The sequence below is a fragment of the Ascaphus truei genome, chromosome 15 (genome assembly GCF_040206685.1).
Source record: "Ascaphus truei isolate aAscTru1 chromosome 15, aAscTru1.hap1, whole genome shotgun sequence".
Lineage (NCBI taxonomy): Eukaryota > Metazoa > Chordata > Amphibia > Anura > Ascaphidae > Ascaphus > Ascaphus truei.
The window spans coordinates 21,241,175-21,254,625 of record NC_134497.1 but is presented as its reverse complement, the minus strand read 5'-3'; the positions used below and the strand labels follow the sequence as shown (position 1 = coordinate 21,254,625).

Sequence of the window (13,451 nt, the reverse complement as noted above, 5' to 3'; positions counted from 1 at the left end):
CTTTCCGTAATTCATCGAAAGCAACTGTCCCCAAAAGCAGTTTCAAAAACCGTCATTAAGGGGCGCGGAATATACTTCTAGCAAAACCGCGTGGCAAATTTCAGCGCAAATGAGTAGCGCAAACCTTCGTGGAATGCGCGGCGTATGTCAGATGGCTGAATAATTCGGACGCATCATTTGTTATTAACCTGATTAATACAATTTCAAATAAACAAGAATAATGTGTTTTTCTTTATTTATAACCAGTATTAGTAACTATAATACAGCTCAACCCCGTTATAGCGCGATCCGTTACAACGCGGATCCGCTTATAGCGCGGTTCAAGGGTGGCTCCCAATTTTCGTATTTATGAATACTTTACAACACGATTATTGGTATCTTAAATACTTTATTGTACAATGCATACAATTGTACATTATTTCCAACGCGATCCGCTTACAACGCGAATCCGCTTATAACGCGATGCAAGCGTGGCTCCCAGTTTTCATATTTATGAATACTTTACAACACGATTATTGGTATCTTAAATACTTTATTGTACAATGCATACAATTGTGCATTATTTCCAACGCGATCCGCTTATAACGCGGTGTGATTCTATGGACCCCAAGCACCGCGTTATAAGGGGGTTGAGCTGTATTATGTATAAAAGCCACCCTGTGACAAAAACACCTTGTGTTACCTATATAGTGAAACCTCCGCGCTGCGTCTAATACATTTTTGGGTTGATAGAGAGTGACTTAATTCTGCGCTAACACTATTAATAATATTTTTTATAAGCAGGAAGGCGAATATTAATGTACCCTCATTGTATCGGGATACAATCGGTCAAAACAGCAGAGAACGTGTTGCATTCTTGAGCGCTCTTTGAGCTGCGATTGTTGGCTGCAAATTGGGGCCGTCGGTGCCGTACTGTAGATACATGAGGGAGGGTGGTGGGTGTGTGGAGTCGTCACCCAGCGGAGGTGGTAGAGGCACAGTGAGGGAATTCAAATGTGCTTGGGATAGACATACTAGAAGGTTACAGTTAGTATGAGAGAACGCTGAGCATATCGGGTCTGAGGTTTCCCAGCGGGTAGGAGAGTGGGAGCCACAAGTCACATAGCATTCATTTTTTTGGCGGGGGCTTTTAAAATGGCCGTTTGCTAAAAAGTGCCCCATAACTCAAGCCTGATTTGTACAACATTGAAACCGCTGCTGAATTTCTCACTAACTAGCACATTCGGTATATAATATTTTATCCCTATTTGATGCCCATGCAGCTCGAGTCCGGACATTACCAAGCGGCTAAAGGGTCAGCCCCAGAAAATCCTGTAATCTAATTGGCTTCCTGAAGCTAACAGGGCTAAAAGCAAATAATTGGCTACTTTTCTTTTCTTCTGTGCCTCTGAATGGGGGGAGGGGGGGGTCTTTGTCAACCAGGGGTCCCCTCTCCCCTTACCCCCCCCCCCCTGTCCTTATCAGAGAACCAATAAAGATAAGGGGAGGGGGAGAGAGGGGAGCTTTGCATGCGCAAACTCCTGATGATTGGAACACACAGCAGGAAATCGCACCTCTCCCAAGACTCTGCTCAGCGTGTTTACAAACTGATTTCCAGATCTAAAGCCACAAAACATGTGAAATCTTATATGGGGGTTTTTTTCTCAATAAATCAGTGCTGTAGTATTAGATAATACTGCATTTTTTAAATATTATTATTCAACCCTTAATGCCATTTTTAATGTGTTTTATTATACTGATTCCTATAGCAGGCTTTAGCCCACCTCCCCAGCAGTGCAAGAGCTTTGTAACACTTTCCTGTTTGGGATAATTTGTTGCCAATGTTCCCAGCAGCTAGGGCTACAAACTGTAACAATAGACAATGTTACCTTAGTAATAGCAGGATAAATTGTAGCTGCTGAGTTACACTGACTGAAGGATTGATTGAAACAGAAAGGCGGCCATTATGTTAGGCACACAATCAGGATTGTGACAGATGTTTAGCAGGAGCACCACGCGATTGGCAGCTTAGGCTGCGTCCATACTGGTTCCGACGTCGCTCGCGCCACATCCAAACCAATGGAGGCCGATGTGCGCGTGCATAGTGCGCGCGTGAGCGGCGAGGCGACCGGTGCGTGGCAGGACAAACGGTTTTGTCTTTGCCGCGCGACAGCCCGGGTCACGTTCGCGGTGCAGCCAACGAGGGCGAGCCACTCACGTGACGTCACGGCATGTCCCCCCCCCCCATTACGCAAACCTGCAGGCCACGGATCTCGGCGAGCACCAGCGCGCGTGACGCCACGTACTGTGTCCGGGGCCTTAGGTCAGGATGTAGAATGATATATAATATATTGTCACATATACAAAGAAGGAAGGAAAGGGGGCGCAGTATAATGCTGCTTTAAATATACGTGGAAGTGGGAGAACGTGGTTACGTAAAAACAAAAAAGATGGCGACCACCCTGCTAATTACCCCCGCCACGTCACCCACTGCTAATTACACCCGCCACGTCACCCACTGCTAATTACACCCGCCACGTCACCCACTGCTAATTACACCCGCCACGTCACCCACTGCTAATTACACCCGCCACGTCACCCACTGCTAATTACACCCGCTACGTCACCCTGCTAATTACACCCGCCACGTCACACTCTGCTAATTACGCCCACCGCGTCACCCTCTGCTAATTACACCTGCCACGTCACCTACTGCTAATTACGCCCGCCACTTCACCCACTGCTAATTACCCCCGCCACTTCACCCACTGCTAATTACACCCGCCACTTCACCCACTGCTAATTACCCCCGCCACTTCACCCACTGCTAATTACACCCGCCACGTCACCTACTGCTAATTACACCCGCCACTTCACCCACTGCTAATTACACCCGCCACTTCACCCACTGCTAATTACACCCGCCACGTCACCCACTGCTAATTACACCCGCCACGTCACCCACAGCAAATTACACCCGCCACGTCACCCACAGCAAATTACACCCGCCACGTCACCCACAGCAAATTACGCCAGCCGCGTCACCCTCTGCTAATAACACCCGCCACGTCACCCACTGTTAATTACACCCTGCCACGTCACCCACTGCTAATTACACCTGCCACGTCACCCTCTGCTAATTACTCCCGCCACGTCACCCACTGCTAATTACACCTGCCACGTCACCCTCTGCTAATTACTCCCGCCACGTCACCCACTGTTAATTACACCCGCCACGTCACCCTCTGCTAATTACTCCCGCCACGTCACCCACTGTTAATTACACCCTGCCACGTCACCCACTGCTAATTACACCTGCCACGTCACCCTCTGCTAATTACTCCCGCCACGTCACCCACTGTTAATTACACCCGCCACGTCACCCACTGCTAATTACACCTGCCACGTCACCCACTGTTAATTACACCTGCCACGTCACCCACTGCTAATTACACCCGCCACGTCACCCACAGCAAATTACGCCCGCCACGTCACCCTGCTAATTACACCCGCCACGTCACACTCTGCTAATTACGCCCACCGCGTCACCCTCTGCTAATTACACCTGCCACGTCACCTACTGCTAATTACACCCTGCCACGTCACCCTCTGCTAATTACACCTGCACGTCACCTACTGCTAATTACACCCTGCCACGTCACCCACTGCTAATTACACCCGCCACTTCACCTACTGCTAATTACACCCGCCACGTCACCCACTGCTAATTACACCCTGCCACGTCACCCACTGCTAATTACACCCGCCACTTCACCTACTGCTAATTACACCCGCCACGTCACCCACAGCAAATTACACCCGCCACGTCACCCACAGCAAATTACACCCCGCCACGTCACCCACAGCAAATTACGCCAGCCGCGTCACCCTCTGCTAATAACACCTGCCACGTCACCCACTGCTAATTACACCTGCCACGTCACCCACTGTTAATTACACCCGCCACGTCACCCTCTGCTAATTACTCCCGCCACGTCACCCACTGTTAATTACACCCTGCCACGTCACCCACTGCTAATTACACCTGCCACGTCACCCACTGTTAATTACACCCTGCCACGTCACCCACAGCAAATTACGCCCGCCACGTCACCCTGCTAATTACACCCGCCACGTCACACTCTGCTAATTACGCCCACTGCGTCACCCTCTGCTAATTACACCTGCCACGTCACCTACTGCTAATTACACCCGCCACGTCACCCACTGCTAATTACACCCGCCACTTCACCCTGCTAATTACACCCGCCACGTCACCCACTGCTAATTACACCCGCCGCGTCACCCTCTGCTAATTACACCCGCCACGTCACCTACTGCTAATTACACCCGCCACGTCACCTACTGCTAATTACACCCGCCACGTCACCCACTGCTAATTACACCCGCCACGTCACCACTGCTAATTACCCCCGCCACGTCACCCCACTGCTAATTACGCCCACCGCGTCACCCTCTGCTAATTACACCCGCCACGTCACCTACTGCTAATTACACCCGCCACGTCACCCACTGCTAATTACACCCGCCGCGTCACCCTCTGGTAATTACACCCGCCACGTCGCCCACTGCTAATTACACCCGCCGCGTCACCCTCTGCTAATTACACCCGCCACGTCCCCCACTGCTAATTACACCCGCCACGTCACCCTCTGCTAATTACCCCCCGCCACGTCACCCACTGCTAATTACCCCCGCCACGTCACCCACTGCTAATTACACCCGCCACGTCACCCACTGCTAATTACACCCGCCACGTCACCCACTGCTAATTACGCCCGCCTCGTCACCCACTGCTTTCTTTGGGCCATGCTCAGTAACGGTGCTACGATGCAGCCCGCTCCGTCTCCTGTTCAAATGCAACTGGAATGGAAGCTGCACTTTCACCAAAGCTCCTTTGTTCACGACGCCCGCTGCTTTACATAATCACGTCGCCAAAGGATTGTCTCTCTCTCTCTGTATCCCCTCTGTATCCTCTCTCTCTCTCATCCAACCTACTTCTCTCTTTCCCCATCTCTCTCTCCCTCTGTATCCCATCTACTTCTCCCTCTCCCCATCTCTCTCTCTCTCTGTATCCCCTCTGTATCCTCTCTCTCTCTCATCAACCTACTTCTCTCTCTCTCTCCTCTCTCTCTCTCTCCCTCTCCCTCTGTATCCCCTCTGTATCCCCTCTCTCTCTCATCCAACCTACTTCTCTCTCTCTCTCTCTCCCTCTGTATCCCCTCTGTATCCTCTCTCTCTCTCATCCAACCTACTTCTCTCTCTCCCCATCTCTCGCTCCCTCTGTATCCCATCTACTTCTCTCTCTCCCCATCTCTCTCTCCCTCTGTATCCCATCTACTTCTCTCTCTCCCCATCTCTCTCTCTCTCTGTATCCCCTCTGTATCCTCTCTCTCTCTCATCCAACCTACTTCTCTCTCTCTCTCTCTCTCTCTCTCTCTCTCCCTCTGTATCCCCTCTGTATCCCCTCTCTCTCTCATCCAACCTACTTCTCTCTCTCTCTCTCTCTCTCCCTCTGTATCCCCTCTGTATCCTCTCTCTCTCTCATCCAACCTACTTCTCTCTCTCCCCATCTCTCGCTCCCTCTGTATCCCATCTACTTCTCTCTCTCCCCATCTCTCTCTCCCTCTGTATCCCATCTACTTCTCTCTCTTCCCCATCTCTCTCTCTCTCTGTATCCCCTCTGTATCCTCTCTCTCTCTCATCCAACCTACTTCTCTCTCTCTCTCTCTCTCTCTCTCTCTCTCTCTCTCTCTCTCTCTCTCTCTCTCGTCTCTCCCTCTGTATCCCCTCTGTATCCCCTCTCTCTCTCATCCAACCTACTTCTCTCTCTCTCTCTCTCTCTCTCTCCCTCTGTATCCCTCTGTATCCCCTCTCTCTCTCATCCAACCTACTTCTCTCTCTCTCTCTCTCTCTCCTCTGAATCCCCTCTGTATCCCCTCTCTCTCTCATCCAACCTACTTCTCTCTCTCTCTCTCCCTCTGTATCCCTCCTGTATCCCTCTCTCTCTCATCCAACCTACTTCTCTCTCTCTCCCCATCTCTCTCTCTCTCTCTGTATCCCCTCTCTCTCTCATCCAACTACTTCTCTCTCTCTCTCTCTCTCTCTCTCTCTCTCTCTCTCTCTCTCTCTCTCTCTCTCTCTCTCTCTCTCTCTCTCTCTCTCTCTCTCTCTCTCTCTCTCTCTCCCTCTGTATCCCATCTACTTCTCTCTCTCCCCATCTCTCTCTCTGTATCCCCTCTGTATTCTCTCTCTCTCCTGTATCTCATCTACTTCTCTCTCCCTCTGTATCCCATCTACTTCTCTCTCTCCCCATCTCTCTCTCCCTCTGTATCCATCTACTTCTCCCTCTCCCCATCTCTCTCTCTCTGTATCCCCTCTGTATCTCTCTCTCCTGTATCCCATCTACTTCTCTCTCCCTCTGTATCCCATATACTTCTCTCTCCCTCTGTATCCATCTACTTCTCTCTCTCCCTCTGTATCCATCTACTTCTCTCTCTCCTCTGTATCCCATCTACTTCTCTCTCCCCCCATCTCTCTCTCCCTCTGTATCCCATCTACTTCTCTCTCCCCCCATCTCTCTCTCCCTCTGTATCCCATCTACTTCTCTCTCCCCCATCTCTCTCTCCCTCTGTATCCATCTACTTCTCTCTCTCCCCATCTCTCTCTCCCTCTGTATCCCATCTACTTCTCTCTCTCCCCATCTCTCTCTCTCTGTATCCCATCTACTTCTCTCTCTCCCATCTCTCTCTCCTTCTGTATCCCATCTACTTCTCTCTCTCCCCATCTCTCTCTCCCTCTGTATCCCATCTACTTCTCTCCTCCATCTCTCTCTCCCTCTGTATCCATCTACTTCTCTCTCTCCCCATCTCTCTCTCCATCTGTATCCCATCAGCTTCTCTCCTCCCATCTCTCTCTCCCTCTGTATCCCATCTACGTCTCTCTCTCCCCATCTCTCTCTCCTTCTGTATCCCCCCCACCTCTGTCCCCTCTCTCTCACACACACTCTCCCTTTCAAAAATGATTGCATCCTAGTATATATATATATTATTTATTTATTATTTTTTGCAAATGCAGCAAGATTTTACTGCCTGAGTAACACACTATCACACACTCTTTAGAGCCTACGCATTTCTTAGATATTGTTTTATTTATTTATTAAAGCTGCAGTTCAGTTTTTTTTTTTATTAATTAATTTTTTTACTTCAATAGTTTTATGTGTGCAATCTCTAATTACCTAAAGAACTGTATACAGTAGCTGTCAGTCAATTCGTTCTCCATGTATTGATAGGTCGAAATTTGGTGACATAATTAGTGAAGGGATCTGTTTATATTCTGCTTGTCTCTCAGTGGAAGCTCATGAATATTCATGAGCACTCCTGCACTGACATGTGCTAGAGGGAGGGCAGGGCTGACAAAGGGGTGTGCCAGAGCTTGTGACAGGACATGAAGGGGCAGTGCCTTAGCAAATGGCTGTTAAAATAGAATACAAGAAAATTGGTCTTTCAAAGTTGTTTTTTTTAAAACAGAAAATGCTAAAAGTATTTTTTCTTACTACAGAACTGATTTATTAAAAAAACACACATGCAGGATATTGACTGAACTGCAGCTTTAATGGGGGGGGTTTAACTGTATCAAGAGTTAATTGCAAAAAATACAGAAATCCCTTTGAAACCATTATAATTATTTTATAATATTATATGTATATTCCCCTTAGGATGATGCCACAGACCTGTTTGGTTTCGACCCCCTAATATCACACATTAGTTAAGTTATGGTGGGTAAAAAAAAGTGACAAAAAACCCTCCACAGTAAAGCATGTAGCAAATTGAAATATTACTGTATGGTCATGTGCATGTCTTAGACAGGTCTGCAACCCCGCCTTTCACCATTATCGCCCAGCACACAGCAAATGAGCACACAGCGCCACCTTTTGCTTCATAACCAAATACATGGTCCCCTATAAACTTATGCTTGCTGCATTTCACAGCTTTAGAGCACAGCCAGGGTTAAGATGCATAGCCAGTAAACCCACCCACAGACAGGTTTTTTTTTTTTTACACTCCCCCCTTGCGCATAACCCAAGCCCCTTCAGGTGCAAGCCCTAGGACTGTCCTCCCGAAGTCGGACCTGTCCCCGGTTCGTTTTTCTCCGAAGAGCCTAGGTCCTCAGGGACATTGATGCCTTCCTCCGTTAGGATTCAGGACATCCGTCTCTTCCTCCCTCTGGCCCGAGGCCCGAAAGGGGGTTCACGTCAGGTCGTTTTCCCTCTTTCGAGGGATGGTGACTAGCCCTCGGGTTGTGCCGGAGCACCCCAGCCCTAATGGGCCAGTTGTAAGAATATCATCCCTCCTTTGCCAGAAGGCCCAGGAGAGATGTGGACCTGGAGCTTATCCCACCCCTCGACTAGCTTTAGGACCAAGTGCTCGCAATTGACCATCCTACTTAAGCCCCAGATAGGATTAGTACTGCCCTTGGTCTTAGCCACAAGCCGAGCAGTGAATTCTGATCTTAGCCAAAAGGCCGAGAAGCGATCCCCAGCTGTTTCAACCTTAATGGGTCTCCTCAGTGTGGGGTTGGTTATACTGGCTGTGCCAGTAAATGAAGCAGGGGTAGGTTTCACCCACACTTAGTTAAGTTATGGTGGGTAAAAAAAAAAAGTGACAAAAACCCTCCACAGCAAAGCATATAACCAATGGAAATATTACTGTATGCTCATTTCCATGTCATTTCCCAGAATCCCTTGCTGCAGTGGAAGCGCGGTGTGCTGGGGGATAATGGTGAATGGCAGGGCTGCAGGCCTGCCTAAGACATGCAAATGAGCACACAGTAATATTTCCATATATATTATAAAAATAATTATAATGGTTTCAAAGGCATTTCTGTTTAGATTTTGTTTTGTTTTTTAACTAAATCTGGTCACTCACACCAACTCTTGGACTGATAACATATAACATATTAAGCACTGTGTACATTAATGGCGCTATACAAATAGAGACATTCGATACAATAAATAAATATTACTGCCTTTGAAGTGGGTGAGTACAGATTGAATCCTTGTCAGCCGGCCTCGGGCGCTATATATGAAAGATAAATGATTATTATAGCCGGGGCCGTCGGGCGCTGTAAGGGTTAAGGGGCGGGCTTCTTACACGTTGCATTGCCGCTCCGTAAAAAGGTTTGAGATTTCCTTTTCCCGCGGAAAACGGCAAATTCTCCCGTTTTTTTAATAAATATTTTGTAAAATCACCGAAGAGCGTTAAAAAAAAAAAAAAAGACATTTTGAGACATTTGAAAATTAACGAATATTTGAACATTCGCGGAATAAAACGCCGGGAACGAGCCAGTAAATGCGCTAAAAAAAAAAAACCGCAAATCAAAAAGTAAATCCGACGGCGGAATTAGACAATTTTCGCGTGCATTTTTGACCGTGAAAGTTCCTTCTAACTATTTGTGGATTTTTTTCCCGACTTTTTCCTGCCCCCGGAAATTTGGGGGGGGGGGGGGGGGGGAAAGAAAGCACGAATTCCACCGTGAAGGGGTTAATGGCTCGGCATACACTGTTACTCTTGTGTTACTTGGTACCGATAGTTGCAGTGAGAGGAATAACAATGAGTCCGTTTCAGGACGCCAGGTGTCTTATCTGCCAAATGTTTGTCGCTCCCTAAAAGAATATTTCATATCATTTCCATTTGCCAGGCGTGACCTTGCGGGCGCGTTGTAAGGTGCAACCTGTCTGTAGATACATATACACAGCTTTCCATTGTCTGCAGTGTAACAGTTTATACACGTGTGGGTCTGGGTGTATCTATATAACAGTATATATACACGTGTGTGGGTCTGGGTGTATCTATATAACAGTATATATATACACGTGTGGGTCTGCGTGTATCTATATAACAGTATATATACATGTGTGTATCTGTGTGTATCTATATAACAGTATAAATACACGTGTGGGTCTGTGTGTTTCTACATAACAGTATATGATGTGTGTGTGTGTGAGTATCTATATATCAGTATATATACATGTGTGTATCTATATAACAGTTTATACACGTATGTGGGTCTGTATGTATCTATACTGTATAACAGTTTATACACGTATGTGGGTCTGTGTGTATCTATATAACAGTTTATACACGTATGTGGGTCTGTGTGTATCTATATAACAGTTTATACACGTATGTGGGTCTGTGTGTATCTATATAACAGTTTATACACGTATGTGGGTCTGTTTGTATCTATATAAGTCTTGAAAGCTTGTCCTAAAACATAAATTGTTAGTCCAAATAAAAAAGGTATCACCTAATACTGAAGAACTCATTAATTATACATAACAGTATACTGTATATACGTGTGGATCTGTGTGAATGTATATAACAGTATATATACACGTGTAGCTATATAACATTATATATACATGTGTGTATCTATACAATAGTATATATACACGTGTGGGCCTGTGTGTAGCTATATAACAATATATATATATATATATTTTTTTTAATATATATACTGTACATTGTGTGGGTCTGTGTGTATCTATATAACAGTATAAAGACACGTGTGAGCCTTTGTGTAGCTATATAACAGTATATATACATGTGTGGGTCTGTGTGTATCTATATATATATATATATATATATATATATATATATATATATATATATATATATATATATAGATACACACACACATGTATGGATCTGTGTGTAGCTATATAACAGTGTATACATAGATGTGTGGGTCTGTGTGTATCTATATAACAGGATATACACATGTGAGTCTGTGTGTATCTACATAACAGTATTTATACAGATGTTTCAGTGTGTCTGTGTGTGTATCAGTGTGTCTGTGTGTGTATCAGTGTGTCTGTGTGTGTATCAGTGTGTCTGTGTGTGTATCAGTGTGTCTGTGTGTGTATCAGTGTGTCTGTGTGTGTATCAGTGTGTCTGTGTGTGTGTTTCAGTGTCTGTATGTTTTTCAGTGTCTCTGTGTGTATCAGTGTATCTGTGTCTGTGTGTGTATCAGTGTGTCTGTGTGTGTGTATCAGTGTGTATGTGTGTGTATCAGTGTGTCTGTGTGTGTATCAGTGTGTCTGTGTGTGTATCAGTGTGTCTGTGTGTGTGTGTATCAGTATGTCTGTGTGTGTGTTTCAGTGTCTGTATGTTTTTCAGTGTCTCTGAGTGTATCTGTGTCTGTGTGTGTATCAGTGTGTCTGTGTGTGTATACATGTGTGTGTTTATTTGTGCATACACACCCTCCATGTCTCATATTGAGCTAGATAAGCAGCAGCGCTGGGATAAGAAAGACCGGCGCATACTGTATGAAATATTCAGCAGGCCGGGTGACGCCGGGTGATGCCGGGTGATGCCGGGCGATGCACTCTGCGAGGGGAAATGTGCCGGCAGATTACATGCCTTCCTATTCTCTGCCTCTCTCCATTAGCGCGATCCATTAGAAAATGCTTTTAGTTTTGTTTTTCATGCAACATTTACATCCAAGCATCCCCCCGGCTGCTGGAGAGGCCTTAACCCTTTCCGTGCCGGAAGGCCCTCTCTGCAACACCAGGTGCATGACTATGTATATATGTGTGTGTGTTTATATGTGTGTGTGTGTGTGTGTGTGTGTGTGTGTGTGTGTGTGTGTGTGTTTATATATGTGTGTGTGTGTGTTTATATATGTGTGTGTGTGTATATAATATTTTTGCCTTTATTACATTTTTCCTTATTTTTGACAGCTATATAGGATTGCGCTTTTTTCTTTTCCCAATATATACATGTATGTATGTGTGCATGGGTGTGTGTATTTATATATACATTTTTATGAGCTCTTAGATTATTTTTCGTGTGCATCAGAATGTCAGCGCTAAGAAGTAATAGAAACCTGTATAAAGTGTGCGCATTGTATACAGGAGGTGTGGAGGTGGCTGCGTGGCCTCATGCATATGATGACACGTATTGCGCTGTGAGAAATGAATTTCGACGCATTGCACCATGATGGATACCTGACTGGTGCAGGTGAAAGGACAGCGGCTTTGTTTGTCTTTTTCTATGTATAACCGCTGAGAGTAAATGTGATTGGTTGATATGATGCTGCTGATAATATTATGTGTAATAGCCGCACTGTGACAATAACACCGTGTGTTACCTGTATAATGAAATGTCCGCGCTGCGTGTAATACATTCTGGGGTGATAGAGCGACGCCGTTCTGCGCTAACATCATACACAGACTGTTTCGGGGTTACGCCAACTGTATGTGTATCAGTGCATCTGTGTGTGTATCAGTGTGTATCAGTGTGAGTATCAGTGTACTTGTGTGTTTATCAGTGTGACAGTATGTATCAGTGTACCTGTGTGTGTATCAGTTTATCAGTGTGTTAGTGTGTGCAAGTATCAGTATGTATGTGTTTCAGTGTGTGTGTCAGTATCAGTGTGTCTGTCTGTGTGTATCAGTGTGTGTTTGTATCAATGTGTGAGTATCACTGTGTGTATCAGTGTGAATGTTTGTGTTTATCAGTGTATCAATGTATTAGTGTGTGTGTGTGTATCAGTATAGCAGTGTGTGTTTGTGTGTGTTTCAGTGTGCCTGTCTGTATTAGTGTGTGTGTGTGTGTGTGTATCAGTATAGTAGTGTGTGTTTCAGTGTGCCTGTCTTTATTAGTGTGTGTGTTTGTATCAATGTGTCAGTATCAGTGTGTGTGTGTGTGTGTGTGTGTGTGTGTGTGTGTGTGTGTGTGTGTGTGTGTGTGTGTGTTTCAGTGTGCCTGTCTTTATTAGTGTGTGTGTTTGTATCAATGTGTCAGTATCAGTGTGTGTGTGTGTGTGTGTGTGTGTGTGTGTGTGTGTGTTTCTATGTGTATATACACCCTGCATTAGCTGCCTTACACAAACTCAGACTGGAGTGGATGGCAGTAACATGAGCGCTGCATCCCACGTGTATCCCGCGTGTCCTGCACACGCTGAGCCTCATGTGTACAGCGTGTTCCAATCCCGCAGCTGTAATTACGCTGATTGGATATTGTGCAATCTGATTTCGCTTGTGTGCCGCTCACGTGTTCAGGTAGAAATGAGGCTGCCCTTTATAAATCCGACCCCATCTATTTCACATTGAGCGAACAGGTGTATCCCAGCGGTACAGGCACCCAACACAGAGCCCGTATACTCCGCCAGCCTTTACAGTGGGAACAAGCTGCAGGCAGAGTAAAGTAGTGCTGAGTATGCACTATATCAGGGGGGCTCAAGTCCCCCCTCCCCCCCCCCCACCACCAGGTCAGGTTTTCAGGATATCTGCTTCAGCACAGGGTGGCTCAATCAGGCCCTGCTTCAGCACAGGTGGCTCAGTCATTGACTGAGCCACCTGTGCTGAAGCTGGGATATCATGGAAACTGGTTGGGGAGGTGGGGGACAGGAGTTGAGCCCCCTCTGGGTTAGTCCGTGTGTGTCAG

The 13,451-nt window shown here is 46.3% G+C and overlaps 1 protein-coding gene across 1 annotated transcript in view; it reads left to right on the top strand.

Moving 5' to 3' along the window:
• The window catches only part of TOX2 (TOX high mobility group box family member 2), an 84,860-nt gene that overhangs the window by 10,229 nt on the left and 61,180 nt on the right, over nucleotides 1-13,451 (top strand). The gene's annotated exons all lie outside the window — the stretch shown is intronic.